At 49.1% G+C, this 21,452-nt stretch overlaps 1 protein-coding gene across 3 annotated transcripts in view; it reads left to right on the top strand.

Annotated features, from left to right (window-relative positions):
- Positions 1-217: 217 nt before the first annotated feature.
- SIN3A (SIN3 transcription regulator family member A) overlaps positions 218-21,452 on the top strand; it is a 56,117-nt gene continuing 34,882 nt past the window's right edge. For all 3 annotated transcript variants that reach the window (XM_081838732.1, XM_081838733.1, XM_081838734.1), the window contains exon 1: positions 218-238. The gene's annotated coding sequence lies outside the window, so the exon portion shown is untranslated. The remainder of the gene's footprint in view (positions 239-21,452) is intronic.

Below are 21,452 nucleotides of genomic sequence, written 5' to 3' on the forward strand. Positions count from 1 at the left end.
AGCTGGACGCCCTTGGAGCAGGCGGGAAAGCGCTTCTGCAGCCCAGGGGCCTCCCGGAGTTCCTTCGGCCGCTCACCGGCCGGAAGCCGCCTTCCCGCGCGGAGCCCGGGCGCTCCGGGGGCGTGGCCTAACTGTGTCGGGTCAGTCCCCGCCCCAACCTCCGCGATTCTTCCGCCAGCAGCCAATCCGCTTCGGGGGGCGTTCCCTCCCATTCAGGATTCCTCGTCCGGCTTGGAGGGTATGTAACAGCTGCTTCCCAGCGCGTCCCCCCGAGGTGCCCTTTGGAAAGCGGAGGGCGCGCGAGTTCGGAAGGCCTGGGCTGGCCGGGGAGGGGCTGCGGAGCCGGGCCGCCGGATGGGGAGGGCGGCGGGGGCTTGGCTCGCCCGCCTGCCTGCCCGCCCGCCCGCCCGCCCGCCGGGCGCGGAGCCTTCTCTCCGGCGCGGCTCCGGATTCCGCTCTGTCCCAAAGCGGCCGAGGGAGGAGCGAGGGACCCTCCGCCTCTCGGCGCCCCCCTCGCCCCTCTTTCCCCCGAAGCAAAAGCGCTGCCGGGGGACAGAGGGGCAAGGGCGGGCTTGCAGCGCCCGCTTCTGGCCTCGGGCTGGCGGGGAGAGTTGAAAGCCCGCCGCGCACCGGCTCCCGGGCCGGATGTGGTCTCGACGCTGCTCCCTCCGCCCCTTTTCCTGGCGGGGCGGGAGGACGGCTGTTACTAGCCGGGGAGCGTCATTCTGTGGGCGAATCGCGCGTGTGTCGCGTGTCTGGGGATCCGCGGCTGCTCCCCCCCCTCCGCGGGGAAGTCTCGCTTCCGATTTCGTTTTCCGCCGCGCTCCATCCTCGCTCGCTGCCGGGCGGGCGAGGGTTCCCCCGGGGGCGCCTGTGCCGGGATGGCGCGCCTCGCTCGCCTGGCGGGCGCCCTCCTTGCAACTAACGCGGAGTTGTGGCACTTCGTCTCCTCCTCGCGCGGCTGGCTTCTGGGTGGCTCGCTCGCCAGATCCGCCGGCCGCCTTCGCATTAACTCTCCCGCTCCCACGGGGGAAGGGAGTCTCTTTAACGTGGCGTCCCGATTTTCCCACAACGGGAGGGGGCGCAAAACCTCCCACAAAAACCGGGCTGGCGTGCGATTGCCGAGGGGATCTCGGTATTATTTTTTTAATCACTTAAATCATACGCGGGGCTTGGCTGCTTTTTGGGTGTGCGTGTGAACGGGGTGCTGGGAAAACAACCAAGGCAACGGGAAGAGAAGCGGGCGGGAGGGCGGCCCATTCGGAGGTCTTTCTCTCCCCTCCCCTCGCGCCCGTTTGCTCGGGAGTAGACGGCGCTGCGTTTCGCGGGGCTGGGCAGGAAGAGGGACGGCGGCCTCCGTTGTTTACGGCGCAGCTTTGACGGGCAGCTCCCCCCCCCCCGAAGTGCGTGGATTTGGAGGCGGGACGCCGCGCTCTGGCCGGGATGGCCCCTCCCGCTGCCATCTCGTCGAAGAGGGCCGGGCTTCCAGGGCGGGGGAGGCGCCGCCGCAATTCGGATCGTCCCGTTGGTCAAGAATGTGACTCGTAATTCCCGAGGGGAGCGGCGAGGGAGCGCGCCTTTCTCCTTGAAGCGGATTGGGGCAGGGCGGAACACGGGCTCCGCCTCCTTCCCTGTTATGGGCGGGGGGCGGGGGGGGGAGGTGACGGCTGTTTGAAAGCATCCCGGAAGTGAAACTGAAATTCGGTTGCAGGGGAGGAGTAGAATAAGAGCGATCTAAAGAGCCGGCCCCAGGGATCGTGCTCCCTCGCGACATTTCGGCAGGCTTGAGTTGCACGAGGGGTCGGTGCGCTAAAGGCCGTTGAGTCCTCCATGTGCAGAAGCAGTACATCTCCAGAGGAATCTGGCTGCCCGGCGTCCGGTGCAGTGGCTGATCCTGCAGGGCTGCTCTTGTGCCTCTAGGAAACAGAAAGGGAACATCTGACCTGTGGAATCGCAGGTACTTCAGCCTTCCTCGACCTGCCACCCTCCAGATGGAACTATGTGGGAGTTATAGTTCAGTGCATCTGGAGGGCGCCAGGTTGGTGAAGGCTAGGTAGAAGCAGAGCTGGTTTCTCTCGCCATCAGTTCTGCTATACCATTGGCTCAAATAGCGTCTCTCTTTGCCCATTGGAGTAGAAATGGTATGGGTGGGGGTTAGTTAGAGCCATGGAAGATTCACTATTGACTGTCGCAAAGATAGGAAGCATCCAGATTTAGGGCAGGTATAGGAACCCCAGAGGCCAGGGAGAAAGCTTGTGGGATGCCCAGAGACGGATGGGCTTGAGGTGGGATGGAGCAGAGCTCTTGGCGCTTTTGCCTTTCAGAAGAGGAATCTGGGACTCTCTGCCACCTTCCTGCAAGAACTGTCACAACAAAGCTCATCTCTCCACCCTGCCTTGTGCAGAACCTCAGGGAGGGCTAGGACGCATCTTCCTCCTTGTACAAGAAAAAGGGGTGGAGGCTGTTGAACAGCCAGCATTGTGGCTTCTGCCTGTGCGTCTTGGGGGCTCTGGATTAAAAGTTGTCCCTGGAGAGAACAGTTGCTTTGCATGCAGAAGGGCCAGGTCCCATCCTTGGCATCTGCTGGAAGGGCAGGGAGAGGTGCTTGAGGAGCCACTGAGCTTGGTGGACCCACAGTCTGACTTAATGTAAGGCAGCTTTGCTGGTTGCTCTGTTCTCTTCTTCCATTATGACTTGAATGCCAAATACCTTTGAATGCTGTGGGTGCCTTTCATTTCCCCCTCAGTGTTTGTCCTGCCTGCCCCCGTGTTTCTTCACCAGCTCCAGGACACCTGAGAAGGCACTTGATGAGTCTCTGTCATCCTTTGCTCCTAGGTGAGGCATGTCTTCACCCATAAGGCTGCTTTAAAACAACAACAACAACAATAACAATAATACGAACCCTGGCAGATAACTCCCATATGGGGGAGGCTTGCAACATTTGGGGGTTCATGGGGGAAGGTGAGTATTAGGGAGCATATTATAGAGGTACAGTCGTACCTCGGAAGTGGAACAGAATCTGTTCCAGAAGTCTGTTCGACTTCTGAAATGTTCAGCTTCCAAAGCACGGCTTCTGATTGGCTGCAGGAAGCTGCAGAAGCCCTAGCGGACGTTCGGATTCCGAAAGAATGTTCGAAAGCTGAAACACTCACTTCTGGTTTTCAATTGTTCGGGAGCCAGAACGTTAGACTCCCAAGGTGTTTGGGAGCCGAGGTACGACTGTATATGAAATTATGTATCTCATGGAGAAAGTGGAACCCAGTGGGGTTGTCCCATGAAGCCAAATGTTGGAGGATTCAGGATAGACAGAGGAGTTTTTCACACAGCACACTTTGTTTATTTATGTACTGCATTTATATGCCACCTTTATCTTCCTATGAGCTCAAGGTGGTTGTACATGGTTATCTTCCTAATTTGATCCATACAACAACCTAGTGAGGAAGGTGACTGACCCAAGGTCACCCAGGGAGCTTTGTGGCTGAGTGGGGGGTTGTGGCCACCAACTTGGATGGAGGCTTTGCAAAGGAAAGGGGTTTAAACAAACTCGGGGAAGAGCAGGCTCTCAGTAGCTAGTAGCCACAATGACCATTACAATGACCCTCTTGGAGGCGGCATCTCCTGAATATCAGTTACCTGGATTTGCAGGTGAACAGAGTGCTCCTCATGCCCTTTTGGTGGGCTTCCCCTGATGGGCATCTGGGTGGCTCTTGCGAGGAGGACAAGATTTGACAGAATTACAAGCCTGGTAGATGAAGGGAACGCAGTGGATGTAGCCTACCTTGATTTCAGCAAGGCATTTGACAAGGTGCCCCATGATATTCTTGTAAAGAAGCTGGTAAAATGCGGACTTGACTATGCTACCACTCAGTGGATTTGTAACTGGCTGACTGACGGAACCCAAAGGGTGCTCATCAATGGTTCCTCTTCATCCTGGAGAAGAGTGACTAGTGGGGTGCCACAGGGTTCTGTCTTGGGCCCGGTCTTATTCAACATCTTTATCAACGACTTGGATGATGGACTCAAGGGCATCCTGATCAAATTTGCAGATGACACCAAACTGGGAGGGGTGGCTAACACCCCAGAGGACAGGATCACACTTCAAAACGACCTTGACAGATTAGAGAACTTGACAGATTAGAAAACAAACAAGATGAATTTTAACAGGGAGAAATGTAAAGTATTGCACTTGGGCAAAAAAAAATGAGAGGCACAAATACAAGATGGGTGACACCTGGCTTGAGATATGATAGCCATGTTCAAATATATAGAAGGATGTCACATAGAGGAGGGAGAAAGGTTGTTTTCTGCTGCTCCGGAGAAGCGGACACGGAGCAATGGTTCCAAACTACAAGAAAGAAGATTCCACCTAAACATTAGGAAGAACTTCCTGACAGTAACAGATAGGTAGCCGTGTTGGTCTGAAGAAGTAGGCATAGGCATAGGTAGCCGTGTTGGTCTGAAGAAGTGTGCATGCACACGAAAGCTCATACCAAGAACTGACTTAGTTGGTCTTTAAGGTGCTACTGGAAGGAATTTGTTTTGTTTTTCCTGACAGTAAGAGCTGTTCGACAGTGCTGCCAAGGAGTGTGGTGGAGTCTCCTTCTTTGGAGGTCTTTAAGCAGAGGCTTGACAACCATATGTCAGGAGTGCTCTGATGGTGTTTCCTGCTTGGCAGGGGGTTGGACTCGATGGCCCTTGTGGTCTCTTCCAACTCTATGATTCTATGATTCTATGAAGATGCTGGATGGGATGGGCCTTTGGCCTGATCCAGCACGGCGTGTCTTCTGTTCTTCAAAGCAATCTTTTCTAGTCTTTAGGGGCAGTAAATTCTCCTGGAGTTCAGTCTGTAAATCAAAGCAGAGGACTGTTTTATGAGGAGTCAAATCCAACCCTGTTAAGTTCAAGTGGTAGGTTTCAAGTTTTTAAACTCCTTGATCTCAACAGGAAGTGGTTTTTACTCTTGCTCCACTGGTCTTTGACAATCATACGTAATTCTTTCTCTCTTTCAGACTTCAGCATTTTTCTTTCGCTGCCTGCAAAATTTTGAAGGATCTCATTTTCCTCTTGGTGGTGTTGGGGTGTCAGAACCGGTACGGTGCAGGGAGGCTATAAAACATCAAGAGCTTGGGGCAAAAGTTACTTAGGAGAACTAAACAAGCTTTAGTGGGACAATATTATTTCATCCGTGTCTTCCCTACCGTCGTAACTTTATGATAGCTGTTGTGTGACGATGCCATTGCAGGCAAAGGTAACACCCAGTGAATTTCATGCTTGTGTAAGGATTTGGATGCAGGTTTCCTCAGTCTGGATCCCAACTGTCTGGCGCAGAGCTTTCCAAAGTGTGTGTCATGACACATTGTGTTGGCTGCAGTGTGTAGGTGTGTCACACGAATGCTCCCTGCGCTCCTCCCGGGGCTGGAAATAGGTTAGTTTAACCTCCGGTTTGCTAGTAAAACTGAATTACCGTGTCACAAAATGATGCATGTCTAAAAAATGTGTCACCAACATGAAAAGTTTTGAAAGCTCTGGTCTAGAACACAGCTTTTGGAAGAACCCCCCCCCCCCCACAGAATTGGACCAGCATTTTCAATAGTGTTAGATAGATAACCAAGGTGTCAAATAGCCAAGGCTGCTGCAACAAACAGCTGTGCAAGCCTTTGGGCAGCAGAGACATGAAAGGGCATCAGAGGAGGGAGGGACAGAGGGCAGTGTTGCCCACGGCACCTCTGACTGTTAATCAAGGGACCCCAGGGTGCCATGGCACACTTGCTGAAAAACCACTGCCTTAAACCAAGGTTGTGGTCACCAAAACGGAATGTATAGTTGCCATTTTGTGGGCAAGATGGCTCTAAAGTCCTATTTTTCATATGATGGGCTGGCTATGATTCTCAGTTAACCATCTGGCTAGTTCACTGCCAACCTTGAGCTAGGTTAAGAGCTTGGAGAACTTAAAAGAAGAAAAGTCACTTGATTGAGGGACAGTCTGCATATATATTGACCTATTCCGCCCTGTTCAGGCAGAACAGAAAAAGCAATTTGGTTCCAGAAATTCATTCTGATTTTGCAGATAAAACGGAATTCTACAAAATGGGACATTAGTGTGTAAAAACAGTTCAGAGCCAATGATCCCTAGATGACTAAGATGACAGGTGCCATCCTGGCGCCCAGGCATCTTCACTTGGTTGCAAGTGGTTGAAAGCCAGGTGCAAAATGTGCCTGGCTAATTTCAAACACTGGGTCGATCTGCTTTTTCTGTCATGTTTATGAGAAGGGCATGAAGGCAGTGGTCCTCCTCAGGAGCTGATACTCACAGGTGCTTTTAGATGTGGAGGTTTTATGTCGCTAATGTGGCCAATCACTGATGGCAGACTTGGTTATCCATGAATTAGTCCACTTTTCTCTACCTTTTTAAAGCCATCACACTGAATCAAATCCTAGAGATTTCCAGCTAAGTGAATATAATTATTTCCCCACATTTAGCTTAGGCGCCGTCTTCTGAGGGACAGAGTTTCTATTAATTCAAGCCCAGTCATGTTGGCTGATTTATTTTTACTTCTTTTTTTTTAAGAGTCAGGCTAATGTGAACGTCTGCTGTGCAGCAGCTGCAAGTCGGAGGTGTTCCTGGTGATGGAAGCGGCTTAATTGCTAGTAGCTTTATCCATGTGGGAAAATGTGTGGACAAGCAATGCTCTGAGCATGTGTGGCTGCCATCTTCACAATTAGCTTCTTGGGCAATGCTTGTGTTTGCTGCTTCCAGGATAAAATCATGCTCCCAAATAGTGGATCTGAAATCCAAGAAGGAGCCTCCTCTCATGTATGCTGTGATGAACTTGGGCATAAGCAGAGACTGTGTCACCTTCCTGCCCTTTGATCTGGCCCAGATATCATTGTTGGAAGGAGTGGGTGAGTTTAATATGTAACTACTGGTGACAGCTGGGTGGAATCCTAGAATTGCAGAGTTGGAAGGGACCCCAAGAGTCATCTAGTCCAACCTCCTGCAATGCAGGAATCTTAGCAAAAACATCTATGACAGGCGGTCATCCAACTTCTGCTTAAAAACCTCCAAGGAAGGAGAGTTCATCACCTCCTGAGGAAGTCTGTGCCACTGTCAAACAGCTCTTGTTACTTTTTCCCAGGATGACAAGGAGTACTCTGCGGGTTTGGTCAGCAGCTACAAATGCCCCTAACAGATACTTCTTTCAACCCACATTGTACCAGCTTCCTTGCAAAAACATCATGGGGGACTTTGTCAAAAGCCTTACTAAAATCAAGATACGCTATGTCCACAGCATTAGGTTAGGGGAGTAAACAATCACTTCTTGTTTTTAAGCAGGAACTGTAATGTAATTGTGCCTTGTGGAGTGCTTGTATTCAGTGTTCTAGCCAGCCATGCCTTCTCTCGGGATACTCCATTCCATTACAGCTGTACCTTGGTTCTCTCAGACCAAAGCTTTGCATGAAATCACATGTGGGAGAGACTTCTCCCTGATTTGGGTGCTAGCCCATTTCCCTTCTGACCAGTGCTTTTTAAAAAAGAAAATAGGTGCCAGTACTGCATATCCTTGAGTACCCCCAGAAAAAACATTGCTTCTGACCATTCTATGTCAAGCAGCTCAACAAGTCCCTACAAGATGCAGTTGAAAGAATAATTTTTTGGGGAGCATGCAAATGTGGAAGGACCATAGCTCAGCAATAGAGCTGCTGTTTTTGCACACAGAAGACACCAGGTTCAGTCCCTGGCATCTCCCTGCCTGAAACCCTGGAGAGCTGCTGCTCGTCCGTGGACAGGACTGAGCTTGGTGGGCCAAGTGTCTGGCTTATGGATGTAGTGAGCTGCCTAATTCCATTTCTTCTTGTTGCTCTGCGGTTTCTGCCATTCCATAATGTAGATGGGCTGTTTTCTTTTGCATCTGTTGTGTGTATATGTATACATAAATAGGCAAGAGGATGCATTAAGACATGGAACCAGACCCACACAGCAGGAGAGAATGTTCATCGTACCAGTGACTGGTGGTCTGTGCATTTTGCTGCACCTGTGCTCTTTTTTTGTAGAGAAACACACATATTGAGCCCCGTCTTTTGATACTTTCACTCACACACAGTTATGAGTATATTTTCATGGCACTGGGAGCATCAGAAACATTATGCCCTCTTCTAAGGAGTTCCTAGCTGGAAAATCATTGGTTTAATGCAGTGGTTACAAACTTCATACACCGCCTTGAGCTCCTTGGAAGAAGAAGGTGGTATATAAATGTAATAAATAAATAAATAATACATACACGGATATATAAAACTGTACTTTACAGAATTTTGCTGTTCTGGAAGTTGTTTTTGTTACCAAAGCAGCCTATAAACTCATGCCACCTGAAGGTTTGGAATGGACTCCTACATGTCAGAGCCTGGGTAGCTCAGCTGGTAGAGCATGAGACTCTTACTCTCAGGGTTGTGGGTTCAAGCCTCACATTGGACAAAAAGATTCCTGCATTGCAGGGGCTGGACTAGAAGTCCGCCATGGACCCATCCAACTCTACAATTCTATAATGCGTTTCATTTGATCAGAACTGCGACTCAAGACATACATCATTGACTAGGAGAGGCAGGTTGTGTTGCTACCCTTTAAACTAGATGTTCAGGTGTGAGTGTACATGAATGTAGGTTTAGGATGGGCAGGTGTCTTACCTCCGGAAAAAAGCACAGCTGATGTAAGAGCAAATGAGTTTTCTAAGACTGCAATTTCCCAAACCAGTCATTGTGTACATAAATCTCTCGTGTGATGATGCACCAGCATTAAGGTTTGGGGGTGGGGGAGAGCATTTGCAAGCTAACTATACACATTTTTAAAACATACTTAGTGTTGTTTTGGTGGCTGGGCTCTCTTTTTGCTTAAAAATGTGCTTCCCCAGTGTATATATTAAAAAGAGGACAGATAGCAAGCAAAGCAGTTTTTGTTTTTGGACTGCAGATCTATAGCGATCATTGTGCGGACTGAATTTCTATGTAACACTGCAGCTTGCTGTGTTCAACTGGTCTTGTGTGTACAGTACTTGGTTTGGGACAATTCTTTGGGAACTGGCTCTCATGATGCTGGCAAGGTGTCCTGAATGTTTTTAAGAATTCAATATTTTCTGGGGTTGGTTGCCTGTGACAATGAAAACAGTCAGGAGATCCAACTGAGTATTCTCAGGGTATCAAACTCTGTGAAGTTTAAATTCTGTGACTGACTTAAATCGGTGGTACAAATCTATACATGTTTCCTTGGAAGTAAGGACCACTGAACAGAGCAGGAGTTATTCCGAGGTAAGAATGCATAGGATTGCAACAGTTCTTTATTGCCAGAGGCTAGAAACTTGAATGCTAACAATCCTTTGGAAATCCCCGTAAACACAAGGGGGACTTGATAAATGTTTTTCCTAACCCTAAGCTGTCGGACCTTCTGCGCACCAGTATTTTCAGACATTATTCCCGGCGACTGTTTTTTGCGGGCATTTCTACTTCGCGGCCGTATGGTAGCTCTGGCAACCTGTTGCCCCGGGGCCGCCCGCCTTCCTCCCGAGAGCGCGCGCGGCGGCGTCAGCCGGGGGTCCTCGAAGCGCGCCCCTCTGCGGCGTGTTGCGGCGCCGCGTTCCCGGCCGGGGCCCGCGCGCGCCTGGCGCCCCACGGGCCCCTCCTTCCCTGCCGGAGGGCGGCCGCCCTTGGCCGAGGCCGCTGCGCCGCTTTGGCCGCCACGAGCCGCGATGTAAACATTCCACAAAAGGGCTCCTGCAGCCACCCAGCTGGGCGGGGCCTGCCTCTCCGCCTCCTCGAGCGACGGCTTCCTCCGCCACCCGCGGGCCTGGGGCCGTGCTTTGCCATCCAATGGGCGAACGGGAAGGGCGGGCCTTTGATTCCGATCCGGAATTTTTTTTAGCCTTCTCCCCCTTCCTCCTACAACCCTCCTTTCGCATCCCCTTCCTGGGAGCCGTCGCCCAATCGAGGCAGCGGAAGCTGGCCAGCGCCGCGCGGCAATTGGCGGGGAGGCCGAGCGGCGTCAGCGCCGCCCAATGGCCGTGCGGGAGGCCGCCCCGGGGGCAGGAGAGAGGCGGGATTTCCCAAGGAACAGAGAAGCGGGCAGTGCTCGGCGGCGGCGGCCGTCCTGAGGCGGTTGGTCTGGGCAACCTGCTCCCTCGCTGCTGCCTTCGCTTCCCTTCGCCCGCTTCCCTTCGAGCGGCGCCCCCGCCGCGAGCTGCCTCGTCGCCCTGCTCCGTGTGGGGGACGCGGGGCGGGCAGACGGAGGCCTGGCTCGGCCTTCGGCTCCTGACGAGGCTCCCGGCCCCGCCGCCTGAGGAGAAAGCGGCAACGGCGAGGAGCCAGACGAGGCGGGCGCCTTGAGCGCGAGGAGGACGGCAAGTACGAGGCAGCGGCGGCGGCGCTGAGGTGAGCAGAAGGCGCGAGCGGCTGGGCGCGCGCACGCGCGCTGACAAGACCCGTGGCGGGCGGGCGGGCGAAGGGGAGTTTGGTGCGCGCGCAGTGTGTGGAGGGGCGTGGCTTCGCGCCTGTGTCGCGCGCGCCATCCGTTGAAAGCGGGAGAGGGAGGGAGGGAGGATGGAGGGAGTGGAAGCGATTCGTTCGGTCATCGGCACTAAGGCGGTGTCGGCCCCTCTTCTTGTTCCCGCGCCGCCAATCCTAGGCGGTTCTGGCTGCCTGGCCCGCCCCCCAAGTTTCCCCTTCCCGGCCGGCTCTCTTCCACCCTGCTTATTCGCGATGCATTGTGGCTCCGCCCCCTCGGGGAGGGGGCGAGGGGCGCCGCCGGGTGGGCGGGGCCTCCCTCTGGCTCTCCCTCTCTCTCCGGTGGCGCTTCCGCGGCCACCGGCGCCGCCTCTGTTCCCCTCCCCCCCTCGGTAGTTTCGCCCAGGGTGATGCGGCCCCTCCTGCGGGCCGTGGTCGCTGCAGTCGGGAGTTTGGGTCCTTTAAAAATAAAATAAAATCAAACATTATCACTCTTCCTGGAATTCTGCTTCACTTTCACGACGAAGAGGAGGAGAGCTGCTTGTCCTGCAAGCCTAGCCCCGATTACTTGGGAGTAAGACCAAGAGGACTTCATTGTTATTAACATTATCATTATCATTTATTAAATTTGTATACCGCCCTTCATCCGTAGATCTCGGGTAGATAAAAACACAAAATGCTTTAAGAAATAGAACAGAACAAAACAATAATCCCCCCTCCCTTCCTGCAAGCACATTTAAAAGAATATAGGATGTTAGCCAACCAAAGGCCTTTTTGAAGAGGACCTTTTTCACCTAAGTATAATGAAAATGCCAGACGAACCTCCCTGGGGAGAACATCCCAGGAATCTCGCTATCCTGATGGCTCACTTTCACTTCAGCTCCAATGCTCAGGAATGGAAGGCAGGGAAAGATTGAGTGGATGAGGAAGCGTGGCTAAATGAATGGATGTATTTGCTTTTTCTTCTTGTCAGTGTGGGCACAAAGCTCTTCAACGTGTGGCTTGTAAAAAACCTGGCTAGCAGCTTGGGAGCGCAGGAACAGCCACCCTTTCATTCCACGTGCCTGAGAAGCAGCTTCAGGAAGTAGTAGCTGCCTGGGCACCACCTCATGGCTTTCCAGGCGAGAGCTATGGCAGTCATAAAAGCCCCCTTTAAAGGACCTTATCCGAGGTCATCAGGGTGAAGTTGGGCTGTTACCAGAAGAGCCGATGGTGACAGACCCTGGAGGCCCCTTGTAATGCAACCAATCACTTTGAATCCTGCCTTAATCACTCAGTTCTTACACTGATGCCTTTTGTCCTCAGATGCCCGAGTGTGAACAGAGGCGGCACATTTTGCTTTTCCAGACACTGGGTTGTGCTTAAATGGGGTTCACTGCCATTAAATATGCTCTTTAAATAGAAAGTGTGCAATTTTTAAGAGTGGCTCTTTAAAAATAATGGTGTTTGTGTTGTGGAATTGAGAGAGCAGCTAGCTGGCAGTTACTTTCCTCTATTTTAGGAATGCAATTGGATATCTAGAAGAGTTGGTTATAAATAATACATAACTATTAAAATGATTTTTTTTAAGTGACTGTTTTTCCCTTTGAAAAAATTGCTGTGTAAGTTTCTAGATTTCTTCAAACCTTGTGTAAATATTTTACATGTTGTGTGCAATGTTATTGAATTTAATTTATTCAGTTTTTTGCTGTCATGGATACAACCATGTCTCTCCACTTGAAGTGCAGTTATAGAAATAGATCATACTAGTTCTCTTAAAGGTTCCATCGTATTCTATGCTATGGTTTCAGGGCAGAGTGGTTTTGTGCTTCTTTTACAGGGATGGAGAACCTGTCGATCTCTAGGTGTTCTTAACCATGCCAACTGAGGCTAATAGGAGTTGCAGTGCAACATCTGGAGGGCCACAGCTTCTCCATCCCTGCCAAAAGCATTTTGTCATTAGTTACCATTGGTTTGGTTTTGTGGGGGATGGAGGGATAGGTCAGCATAGGGTCAGGATATTAAACTTCTCAACTCAAATCTACATACGTGTTATACTCATTCATTTTATTAAAACTGCATCTTGCCTTCTTCAAGGAGCTCAATTTAGCATACAGTTTCCCTTGTCTTTCCTTCAGAACGTCCCTATGAGGTAAGTTAGGCTGAGTGAAAACGACAAGTCCGTAGTCACCTCTTGAACTTTACAGCTGAATTGGGGTTTGAAACTGGGTCTGTCCAGTCCTGTCCTACACTCTGACCACTCCACCACACTGGCTGGGAGTAATCTGCTGGGAGGAAGCTCCACTGAGCTCAGTTGGCCTTCTGAGTAGGCACATACAGGCACATAAAATGCAGCCTCATCACAGGAGGAGAAAGGAAAAGAAAGAGGGGGAGGGAATCAAATTGGCTCCTAGCCAAAGGCCAGGTGGAACAACTCTGTCTTACAGGCCCTGCGGAAAGAAATCAGATCCTGCAGGGCCCTGGTCTCATGAGGCAGAGCTTTCCACCAGGCCGGAGCCAGTGTTGAAAAGGCCCTGGCTCTGGTTGAAGCTAATCTAACTTCCTTAGGGCCTCTAGGGTGTTGCTATTTATGGACCTTGAGGCTCTCCGTGGGGCATACCAGGAGAGGCGGTCCCGTAGGTACGAGGGTCCTAGGCCATGAAGGGCTTTAAAGGTCAAAACCAGCACCTTAAATCTGACCCTGTACTCCACCGGGAGCCAGTGCAGCTGGAAAAGCAGTGGGTGAATATGCTCCCATGGCAGGGACCCTGTGAGGAGCCAGATCAGGGAGTGTGCCTCATATGTGCTACTGTACTTTGCCAGACTATGGTGTCCTCTTAAAACTGTCCTTTTCTCCTTTCCATTTCTTACATATCTTTCTTCCTGAGTAGTGGTTTGAAATCAGTGGATAAAGTTCATTCTTTCTAGTGAGTGCAAATCATATGCAACGGGGAATGGAAAAAATCTGCTTTTGGCTGATGAAAAAGGTTTGATTTGTGTAATGATGACATTTGAATTTAAGCTAATTTCACCTGCTAATTGCTGGTGCTACAATTCTTTTCCATGCTAAGGTTGGGGTGAGTTGTATTGCAAATGATGCTGGATATACTGTGTTGTTCTATAACTGTGTGCCTTATCTCTATCTCTACATTTTAAGTATTAGAAGTTGATATTTTTAAAATTATGGTACTTAATCTTCTGGGTGAAATTTTACTCTTTGTTGTCTTAACTAGAAATTTGTGTTGTTCCTTTGAAAAACACAGTTGGTGGTTTGCTTGCTTGGTTGCTTGCTTTTTTTCATTTTCAAGCAATTCCCAAATCCCTGTTACAAGTTTGGGATCTACTTCTGAATGGTGACTGTTACAGCAGCTGTCTGACCTTGCCTAACCTCTGGGCAAATCAACAGCATGTGTTCTAATGGATGCAGAAGGAGAGAGAGAGTGTGTGTCTTGGGGAACAATACATAGGAGCATAACTTCCTATAGTTAAGTGACCTAAATCTAATTAGCACTATCAACTGACATGTATGTATCTTCAGAGTTAATGGAAGGTTATGTATGTCAATAGTTTCCTTTAGCCTCCTGAGGCTTAGACCATGCAGATTAGGACAAAAGTGTTTCAGTTGCTTGAAGGAATCTGGAATGAGAAACAGGAATATTTAGCATATGCGAAGCTTAGCATTCTTAGTGTTGAGCTTGTAGGTTCTGATTATGGTGCCACTGGTGGACGAATCCTGTGAGTTCTGCTTTTGGGACAGCAGCATTTTTCTATCCCTTCCTCAGTAGCCCCTTTGCCTCTTGAAAAATTGCTCCAGAGGGTTAGGAGACTCCCCAGAGCTGCATGAGAGGTAATTCGTGAAAAATGCAGAATGCACTGCTACTGAATCCCAGTTCTATTGCTGAACAAAAGGCAGCCTTTAGTTCATGGAATGGTAGTTCAACTCTCAGCCACACATTGGGATACTTTGATGTTATTGTCCTACTAAAAAGCTTGTTTTAATTTTAAACCCCCCCCCATTACATTGGCTCAAATTCTCATTGGCACTTTGGTTGAAAAAGGAAAATAAAGAGGATATGCCCTTTTATTTTAAAATGTAAAGCATATCACTTTCCAGAGATAAGCCACTTTGCATTGTTGAAATGTTCAAGCGGATTATATGTAAACAAGATAAATTGGCTAAAGTGAAGATGTTTGCAGAGACCAGTACAGCACAACCAGATCATCTGGAGGAAGGTGATTATGTTTTTGTCAGCATTTTATATTTGCTCTCTCTGAACCTCCCTACGTAGGGCTCAAATAGTGGCATTCTTTTTCTCCTTAACAATTATGATCCGCACAGGAAGTAATAATAATGTGTAAAGAATTATTGACAAGACCAGTATATGTTTGAGTAGGAAGCTGTATAATAGTAAATTTTTATTTATACCCCGCCCTCCCCGGCCAGAGGGCGGCTAACACCAGTAAAATTACAATAAAAACGGGGGGGGGGCACACAACAATTTAAAATACAGGTTAAAAATACAATTTAAAATGCAGCTTCATTTTAATAATAGCCCATAGATCAAAACCATAAGGGGAGGGAAACATAAGGGTCAGACTGAGTCCAAACCAAAGGCTAGGCGGAACAGCTCTGTCTTGCAGGCCCTGCGGAAAGATGTCAAGTCCCGCAGGGCCCTAGTCTCTTGTGACAGAGCGTTCCACCGAGTTGGGGCCAGTACTGAAAAGGTCCTGGCCCTAGTTGAGCCCAATCTAACCACCTTGCGACTTAGGACCTCCAAAATGTTGTCATTTGTGGACCTTAAGGTCCTCTGCGGGGCATACCAGAAGAGGCGGTCTTGTAGGTCAAAACCAGCACCCTGTACACCACCGGGAGCCAGTGCAGTTGGTAAAGCACTGGATGAATGTGATCCCATGGAAAGGACTCCGTAAGGAGCCTCGCCACAGCATTCTGCACCCACTGGAGTTTCTGGGTCAGCTTCAAGGGCAGCCCCGCGTAGAGTGAGTTACAATAATCAAGCCTGGAGGTGACCATTGCATGGATCACTGTGGCCAGATCAGGGCGAGAAAGGTAAGGGACCAATTGCTTAATACGGTGGAGATGGGAAAATGCCACCTTTGCTGTGGCCGCAACCTGCGCCGCCATGGAAAGGGAGGCATCGAAGGTTACACCCAAGCTCTTGACAGAAGGCACTGGTACTAATTGAGCCCCCGCAAGAGATGGGAGTTGGCCCCCCAACCCCATGTCGTCTCGACCCGGCCAGAGGACTTCCGTCTTTGAAGGATTTAACTTCAACCGGCTCCCACGCAGCTTATCCAGCCACAGCTTCCAAGCATCAGGTCAGTGTGTCCAGGGCCGAGTCAGGGTGGCTGTCCATCAACAGATAAAGCTGGGTGTTATCAGCATATTGATGACAACCCAGCCCAAAGTTCCAGACAATCTAGGCAAGGGGCACATAAAGATATTGAAAAGCATCGGGGAAAGGATTGAACCCTGTGCAATCCACACTCCAACACACCAAGGAGTGCCGCGGTAACAACTCCCTTCCTAGCGCCACCCTCTGTCCCTGACCTGAGATAAAGGAGTGCAGCCATTGTCAGACTGTGCTCTGAATCTCCATGTTGGCAAGGCGGTGATCCAAAAGTTTGTGATCGACCATGTCGAAGGCTGCTGACAGGTCTTAAGAGAATCAGCAGTCGTGACCCGCCTCAATCCAGCTATTTACGGAGATCATCTGTTAGGGCAACCAAAGCCGTCTCGGTCCCGTAACCAGGGCGAAAGCTGGACTGAAATGGGTCCAGAGCCGATGTTTCATCCAGAAACCTACCAACTACTGTTCGGCAACCACTCTCTCAATTAGCTTACCCAGGTACGGAAGATTCAAAACCGGGCGGTAATTGGATAGATCTAAAGGATCTAGAGATGTTTTCTTTAAGAGCGGATGCAACACTGCTTCCTTCAACTCTCCTGGGAAAGTCCCCTGATTGGGACTGATTGATGATCTCACCCAGGTTTTTGTGGTTCTGCCATGCACATGATACACATCCCATCATTTTTGGGGACAGATTTGTTGCAGAAGGCAAGATATTAAAAGATGGACATCATCACTGTGTTTTATGTCCACCACTTCCTTTCTGTGCTGGCTGGGCCTGATGTTGCCCAAACCATCCAGAGGGCACCAGTTTGGGGAAGATTCCTTTCAAGTGTCACTCAACAGAACTGATATGTTGACTCACTGATATAATGGCTCACAACCATGAATGAGCCTTTTTATTGCCTTTCTGAAATACCATGAAATATTAGGTAGCCTTAGAGCACCCTTGCAAATAATTCTTAAAGGGTGCAAAGCTATCATATTTAACTTGTCATTAGTGGCTTTAAGGGCAAAAAAACTAAAAGCACCCAGCTTTTGTAAAAACATCTCTACTTTGTTACCTGAGTGTATGTATGAAGTGGCTAGTGTAGCACAGTTATTGAATGGGGAAGCCTGGAACATTCCCAGTTGGTGGAACCCTCTTAGGTGGTCTTAGGCAAGCCAACATTCTCTTCACCTCAGCCCCACATCTCCCATATGAGAAGACTGGCAATTGCCTACCTTACAGGATTGTGGTAAGGATCAGGGAGGTAATGCATGTGAAGCTCTTTGAAATAAAGCTGTATTATTCTGCAAGTCTGCCTTAAACTGCCTAAATGATCCACAGGTGACACCTGGGGTATGATAAGGGGGATAATTTAGATCCCTGGAGTGAACTATTGTATGGCGTTGCTCTTGTTGTGAAAAGGATGTCACAGTCAGCATTCAGCATTCACATTGTTGGAAAAAGTAGCTAGGAGACAGCTCCAAGTATCCACTACTGCAGTCCAGTTGGGCCTCTGGCCCTAACCTTTATCTTTGTATGGCTATTTTTGTTTTTTTAATTTGCCGCATTCTCCTCTTTTTCTTCATTTTCCTTTTCAAAGTTTTTGTCTGGATAACAATTCATTCTTCACTGATGTTTATAAGTAACCACATAATCTGGTCATCCTTGGGAAGAAACAATCTCATTTAGACTAGCAGGTAAGGGAGGTGTAAAAAAAAGTTGGTCCTCTGTGCCTTTCAGAGCCAGAATGGCTAGCTGGGCATCATGTGGATAGCAGACTACAATGGTTCTGTGGACTAGTTGCCTTGTGAACATATTTCCCTTTTCCCAGGCAACCAGTGTTTGAAATTAACCAATTGCCAGTCGCTTTCTGCAACTCAGGAGTGCTCCCTTGTGGCCACATTGAGATTTGCAGCCACATGGTTTGCACATGGTGCAGAGAACTCTTCTGGCTGGGCAGGAGATGCCTTCCAGGACGCTTGTTGATGTCTTTTCCATTGTTGTACAATTTACATAAGAAGCTCTTTCACACAGTTAAATAGATTGCTTTTCTTGGGGAGGGGGCAGAAAGGGAGATCTGGCCGATTTTCACCCCACCCCTTCAGCCTTTCTGTGAGACAGCAAGTTATGGACAGTTAAATGGGTTTTACTCAGGGCCTTAGAAAAAAGGTGCCATGAAGCTGTTAAAGCAAGTGCCACGCTTTTAACCAGTGCCTTTTTTCTAGGGGGGAAAAGGTACTTGTACTGCATACCCTTGACAGAAAAAGGACTGGTTTTTGTTGCGGGGCTTCTGCTGCTGATTCCTGAGCTGGCTGATTATTTAAGGAGTTTCTAATGGTGATCTTGCTTCTCAGAAGTGAAATGACTCTAGCAGTTAAGCAGTGCCTCTTTTATTGCTTTGCCTTTCATTCCCCCCCCCCCCATAATAATATTTTTGCTGGCTTGCTTGGAAGGTTTGCCCCCTTTATTTGGATTCTGCTGCATCATTTTCTTTTCTAGGAATGCATATTGAGCATGGGGGTGGGGAGAGCAGAGCTAGCCTAAGGAAGGTGGGCCCCCTCTACACAGCCAGGTTGTGTTGGGGAAGGGGGTGGAGGGGGAAGCTTCACCTGACACAGGGAGAATAGGAGGAGTAGGCGGCAACTGGAGCACTCCTGGAGCTGCCTTGTGGGGCGAGAGGGTTACAGGGTTCTTTGGAGCTGCGGTAGCACTGACACCAATGTTTGGAAGCTGCAGGAGCTGCTTAAGAAGTTGGAGCAGCAAAACGAGCAGCTAGGTCTGCATTTGCAGCGCTGGTGGGGCTCCAGGCAACAGCCCCCAAAGGCTCCTCGGCAGCATCCCCAGCAGTGCAATCTCGGGTGTCTGCACCCTCTTGCTGCAACCGTCCGCATCCCGCTGTTGCCCGTCACCACAAGGAGCAGCCCTCTACTTCCAGGGCTCAAAAGTCACTGCCTTGGCCCTAACAAAACTGGACCCAGGTGGCCTTTGCGGAGCTGCTAAAGCCCAGTGAGCTGGAGTGGCTGGCTGGCTGTGGGGAATCACTTGGCTTGTGCAGCACTTCTGGTGCCATGTTACCCTGCAGACCAGGTGATTCGCAGAGCAGTGCAGCAGCAAAAGAGGCGTATATTTTGGTGCGCTGCTGCCCCGCAGACCAACTGACTGACGTGGCATTGCAGCTACACCAGTCAGGTGGAGATGTTAGGCACCAAACAATGGCGCCTGGACATCTCCACTGACTCGTTAAAGGCCGGTTGTCAGTCGCAAAATGTAACCAGCTCCTAGCTAATTTCGAACGCTGAGTGCAAGTAGAATAAATATTCTTATATCTTGAAATAGATATGAGAACCATTTTTGTCTTGTTCTTGGTTCTGGTCCTGTGACAGTGAGTGAGATTTACCTGCTTTTTGAACCCAACTCTGCAGCATGAGGCAGAACTCCTTTCTATTCCTTCCTGGAGATGAGTTAGCAAAGTTTGCTGATGACACCAAATTGTTCAGGGTAGTTTTGAACAAAAAGAGGCTGTAAATCGCTCCAAAGGGATTTCTCCAAACTGGGTGAATGAGTATTAAAATGATAAATCTGATGCAGTGTTAATAAGTGTAAGGGGATGCACGCAAGGGGCAACATATCCTAACATTACATATATGCTATGGAGGGCTGAGCTGGTGGTGTCCTACCATTATAGGGTCATAGGGCCCAATGAAGATGTTGACCCAGGTTGTGGCAGTGGTAAAAATGGGGAATTATATTTTTGGATCATCAGGGAAAGGATTGGAAACAGAACTGGAAATATCACAATGGCTTTATACAAGCCTATGGTGCAGCTGCACTTGAAATACTGTGTACAATCCTGGTTACCACAACTCTTAAAGGATATTATGATGCTGGAATTCAAATCCTCACTCAGCCATGAAATTCACTAGTTGTTATTGTCCCACACGTGCCTAAATTTCAGTCCCACTGTGCTCTTTGTATGATCTGTTTTGCTATGGCTCCTAGCTTTTATATCTCAGTTTCTAACACTGCAGACAACCCTTGTGAAGTAGATTAATATTTGCAAACAAAAACACTTAAGGAAGCTTTTAAAAAGCAGGTTAACCTGAGAAGTAGGTTAGGCTAAAAGAGTGATCTGCCAAAGGCCATTCAGAAGAACTTTGCTAACTCAGCTTGGATTGAAACTGGTCTTTCTTCCGGTGGGGTGGGGTGGGGGTGGATTAGGATCTGCACAAGCAGATATGGTAGCATTTATCTTATATATGGTGCTTTAGTTCTATAGTTTGGCATAACTGCACTCATGAAGCCATCCAGTTTCTGTCAAGTTTATCATGATACATTTAAGGTGAAACTAAAATGTAATATGTTTGTCCACCTATAAATCTTCAGTCTAGTCACATTATACCCTCTAAACTCGTGTTTCCCAAACTTTGGTCTCCAGCTGTGTTGGGACTACAATTCCCACCAACCCTGACCCCACTGGTCCTGCTCGTGAGGGATGATGAGAGTTGTAGTCTAAAAACAGCTGAGACCCAAGTTTGGGAAACACTGCTCTAAATTCCTACAAAGAGCAGACTTTGTTTAAATGCATAACAAAACAAAAAAAACAAAAACAAAACAATATTTATTACGGCCATAGGCCCATACAGGTAAAAACAACACATAAATAACAGCTTGTGCACGTGGTGGGAGAAAAAAACAGCCGCTAAAACACCACCATAACAATAAAATACTATAAAATAGAATGGCATACTACGCCTTAGTTAGCTTGTAGTCCTCCTTGGCGTCGCTTTTGGGTAAGGACAGCGACCAGGAACCTTGCCACATTCAGGGTCGTATGAGTATCCTTATCCTGCAAGATTTGGGCAAGGTGGAATTTTGGTGGGGTACCCTCTAGTTTCTGTATGATTGATCCCAACAAATTTGCCCGTGGCACATTGAACAGGGGGCAAGTGAACATGATGTGCTGGAGCGACTCCGGCGTCTCCTTATCACATTCGCACGTGGCGGGGGCTTGGCCCTTTGAGAATCTATGTCTCAGGACGTTGGAGGGAAAAACGTTGAACCTCGCTTTGGTGAAGGCCAGTCTATGGGCAACAGTCGAAAGGGAGGAGAGGTATGATGGAACGCAGTAAGTTAAAGTGATACCAATGTTCTGGGGCGAACAAACACCTCCCCCCAGCATATAATTTCGCTGTAGATCGATGTCATCCAGTCTTTGGCGGATCAGTCTTTGAGCGGTAATTTGGTCTAGTTTTAGGGAATCTGAAGGAGAGATTCCATAACTCAGGAGTTTGGCATGAATTCTACTAGACCAAAGGCTAGAGAATTCATCTCGCCATAAGCATTGGACAAGGTAGTGGTTTGGTAATCTATGCCACAATGATAACCAATAATTGAAGACTTGCTTCCACAGGCAAGTTTCTAAGGATGCGATCTTCAGTTCTAGTCGCATGGCTGCGTTGCTTACGCACAGGGGGAGCATTAGGAGCCGACGCAGGAATTGATTTTGCAGTGTCTCAAGAGGAGCAAGATCTGTCATCACGGCCCAAAGCGGGGCAGCATAAGCAAGCGCGGCAACCACTTTTGCCTTGAACACCTTTAGGGCCGAGGGAACATGCATAACTAGAATCTTT

Source organism: Podarcis erhardii (genome assembly GCF_964252035.2).
Source record: "Podarcis erhardii genome assembly, chromosome: 14".
In the NCBI taxonomy this organism is placed as follows: Eukaryota; Metazoa; Chordata; class Lepidosauria; order Squamata; family Lacertidae; genus Podarcis; species Podarcis erhardii.